The sequence below is a fragment of the Protobothrops mucrosquamatus genome, unplaced genomic scaffold (assembly GCF_001527695.2).
Source record: "Protobothrops mucrosquamatus isolate PMUCROS unplaced genomic scaffold, P.Mucros_1.0 scaffold9020, whole genome shotgun sequence".
Classification (NCBI taxonomy): domain Eukaryota; kingdom Metazoa; phylum Chordata; class Lepidosauria; order Squamata; family Viperidae; genus Protobothrops; species Protobothrops mucrosquamatus.
In genome coordinates this window covers 6895-11421 of record NW_015394812.1, presented here as the reverse complement: position 1 = coordinate 11421, position 4527 = coordinate 6895, and positions in this window count along the sequence as shown.

Here is a 4527-nt window from a genome sequence, read left to right as displayed (position 1 = left end):
GCAAGAGCCTTAGACCATCCCAGTCAGATGGTTAACCAGTCAATTGTTGAAAGCCTCCAGTGATGGAGCACCCACCACTGCATGAAGCAAGCTATTCCATTGATTAATTGTTCTTACTGTCAGAAAATTTCTCCTTACTTTTAGGTTGGATCTCTCTTTAATAAGTCAATCCCCTCTTCACTAGGATAGTCCCACAAGTTCTGGAAGACCATTATCATGTCCTCCTTAATCCTTCTTTTTGATAGGCTGTACATACCTAACTCCCTCAACCTTTTTTCTTTTGCAAAGAGTGATACTTAGAAGGCATGTAAAAAATACCGTGTTGAGACCTATTTCTTCAAAACTTATTTCTTTTGAAATGAACGTATTGGTGTTTGGCTCTTCTTCATGTTACTTTCTCAAGAGCATTTATTTCTGAACATTGTGGCTGTTTACCACCCATGCATGCTCCCTCCTTGTTTTAAAAGAGTAGAAAATTGTCATTTACTGCAGTGGATCAAAAGATAATTGACAGAAGAAGAGAACATATTTTAGCTCTTTTGTCTCATGAATAGCCTCGCCATGTAATTTACCTGGCACTGTCCACTTTTATGTTTACAAAATTTTCATTATGACTTGTGATGGCATTTCATTGCCTTTTGGAGATGGTCCTAATCCTTGAAAGACAAATACAAAACATTTATCAGGGTAAATCTCATCCATGCCAAGAACCTGTAATAATAAACACACATGCTGACATTTAGCTTTCTCATGGCAGGGATTAGGAAATAATAGGAAAATATATATACCCTAATCACTTCTGCAAAGGAACTGTTTAACACAACGAAGAAGCTAAAGCCCTTATTTAGATTTTACTACTGTCCTCTACACAAGGTGATGGCCTTTTCCCTGGCATTTGATAGCATTTTACAATCTTATCTAATGGCTCAGCTCCTGTTCAAAAAATAAAAATAATAACTTCCCTGAATCACCCAGCTTTTCTTAAGATTTTAGCATTTCACAATTTAGTATTTTTCAAATAGATCTTCAGATTTCAACTTAAAAAAAATAGAAGTATGCACTTTGATTTGTGGACATTCTCCTCACCTGTAAACATCTTGCTGCCAACTATTGTCCATTTCCCATTGGGATTATTGCAGCACATTCTACGGGGGGCTTCCCTTGAAGAGTATTTGGAAGCTACAACTGCTCAGAGTCACCTTGAACCACACAATGGGCATGAAATAAATTTGATAAATAAAAATGTCACAAGAAAACAGTCAAAGGTCTAAGCCTATTTCCATCTAGATGTGTTGGCTGAACACATAAACCTCTTCTGCATTTCACTAGGCTTTGCCATGTTTATGTATAAAGCTAGTTTATGTTTTACAATTATTTCATGCCTCAGTGACATCATTTTACAAGACAGACTCAGCAGTTTTATCTCATCCATTGCCGCTTTAAAACCTTCACAGCCACAGAAGAAGAGTAGGAGAAAAGCAAATAAATAAAGGAGAGGGTTCAGAAAAATGACTATCTACATCAGCATACTTATTCACCCCTCTCTTTTTTTGTAATTTCCATTCAGAGAAGCTTGAAACACTTTGGTTCTCATTAAAGGCCACCAGAAGGTCTGCAAAATGAGAAATGAGAATATTTTGATTACTTTCTTATCGTTGTCACCCATGTCAAACTGCAGGGAATAAAATTGGAAATTTCCTTTGATATTATTGTTCTACATGGTGGAAGAATAATGTTCAAAGACTACCCATCTTCTACCACCCATAGAAGAAAACACATTGAAGCTATTGCAACATTCACAGAAAGGTAAATATCACAGTAGAAATTAGAATTAGAATTAGAATTAGAATTAGAATAGAATAGAATAGAATAGAATAGGAATAGAGCTTGAAGGGACCTTGGAGGTCTTCTAGTCCAGCCCCCTGCTCAAGCAGGAGAACCTATACCATCTCAAACAGGTGAATGTCCAGTCTCTTCTTAAAAATCTCCAGTTGTTTGCTTCTAGTTCTTTGCAGATCTGTTTTTTGATTATCTTTTCTAGGATCTTCCCAGGTAAATTATTTCTGATAACTTTTTTTCTGTAAGATATATTGTGTTTTTTATATTGAAAAGAGATCTTTCTACCATTAATAGAAAGCAATCAGGTAATCTGATTTCTGCTATCCAGCCGATAAGTAGTATAACTGGGATACATCACCATTTCCCCAGTGCTGATGACAGTAAGAAACCAACCATCATCAAGGTGTGACTGAGAAGATGGAGGAAGAGTCATCATTTCTTTTTCCTCTTCACTGATGCTGCTCAAGATTGGTGGAGAGATGATAAGAAAGGGATTAAGGCTATGCCAAAATGGCTTTTACCTATATGAAAGTTGTCAGGCAACTGTCCATATGGAGTCAGAAACTCTGACCTGAACTTGTAGTTATATATCAATAAATATGTTTTATATTTATATATATACAGAAAACTAGGTAGTCTGGCAAACAGGAGATCATGAGGTAAATCACAGAACACACAGGGCACACCGAAGAAAAAGGCGGGAAAAAAAGGAAACTCCCCCTCCCCCTCCCCCTCCACACCCACCGCAACCAATCACAGCACAAGATTGCCTCATGCAAGAGCCAGCACTCATCAACTGATCAGCTATAACTCCGTGTTCTGGCCCCCCCGGCACAAGCCCACACCTCCCGCTTTTAAATTTTAATATCTTAACAAACATTAATAATAATAATAATAATAATAATAATAATAATAATAATAATAATAATAATAATAATAATAATAATAATAATAATAATAATAATAATAGTAAAGTTGGAAGGGACCTTGGAGGTCATCGAGTCCAAGCCCCTGCTCAGCAGGTAAACCTATACCATTTCAGACAAATGGCTGTCCAGTCTCTTCTTAAAAACTTCCAGTGTTGGAGCATTCACTGCTTCTGGAGGCAGGTTGTTCCACTGGTTAATTGTTCTAACTGTCAGGAAGTTTCTCCTTAGTTCTAGGTTGCTTCTCTCCTTGATTAGTTTCCACCTGTTGCTTCTTGTCCTGCCTTCAGGCGCTTTGGAGAATAGCTTGACTCCCTCTTCTTTGGGGCAGCCCCTGAGATACTGGAAGACTGCTATCATGTCCCCCCTCGTCCTTCTCTTCGTTAAACTAGACATACCCAATTCCAGCAACTGTTCCTTATGTTTTAGCCTCCAGTCCCCTAATCATCTTTGTTGCTCTTCTCTGTACTCTTTCTAGAGTCTCAACATCTTTTTTACATCGTGGTGACCAAAACTGGATGCAGTATTCCAACTTCCAGTCCAGCAAGCCACGTGGCCTCCTGAGGAAAACGTTCTTCATCCACGTGGTAAGGGTAAGGATGGCCAGTCAGCTTCCATTGAGAGGAGGAAGTACAGCATAGCAACTGAGATGTTGAGTTTCGATTGGGGTGATCCAACTCTCAGCTTATCCTCAACCGTGGATCACTGTTAGCTGGTTGCTCTCTTAGTCCAACCTATCTCAAATGGTAGTTATTGCAGAGATCTAAAGTGAGAAGGACCAGCCTCCTCCTGTGCTCTGACTTGAGCTACAAGAGAAAAGGAATAATAAATGAATCATCTCAGATCGATGGGATCAGCCCACCCCACCCGTGGATGCAGAGAGGGCATGCTGCCCACCTCCATCAATCAAGGAATTTTGGCTGATGCTGTCTAGGAGAAGAGCCTTTTCTGTCCTGCCGTTCCTGCCCTTTGGGATGTTCTCCCACCAGAGGTGAGATGATGATGATGACGATAATAATGATAATGATAATGATGGTAATAATAATAATAATGATGATGGTGATGATGATGATGATGAGGATGATGATGATGATGATGATGATGATAATAATAATAATAATAATAATAATAATAATAATAATAATAATAATAATAATAATAATAATTGGAAGGGTCCTTGGAGGTCATCTAGTCCAACCCCCTTCTGAGGCAGGAAACCCTATACCATTTCAGACAAATGGTTGTCCTGTCTCCTTAGTGTCCCTAATAAAGTCAGCAAGGGCACTGTATCTGTTATGCAGGGACACAGCGAACGTTTTGTGTTTAAGGTTCACCGCTCTCACCCTGCCAGATCCCAGGGTGCTCCACACACTGCCCTTCTCCTGCAGGATCTTTGTGGTAGAAGGGGCTGATAGCGCAGCAGCTCAAAAGAGCAGAAGGGCTGAACTGGACACCTAATTTCTGCCTGAAGAGCAGAGATTACAGACCCTAGATAAGTAATTTGTCCTTGTAGGCTAGTGATTTGTTTACAGACAGGACAGTATCCAAGTTTGAAAAGAGTACTGCAAAAGACAGCTGCAAAACAAGTGTTGCACTGAACTAAGCCAGACATTCTGAATTAAAACGAAATCACAATTTCAGACGCACTTGCCCTGAGTACTACTACTGCTGTTTTAGATTTTTAGTTATGATTCGCGTGCCTTTCTCCTCTGCATTCCCTCTTATAACTCACAGCTTGCAGATCTCTCCCTTCCTTTTTGGC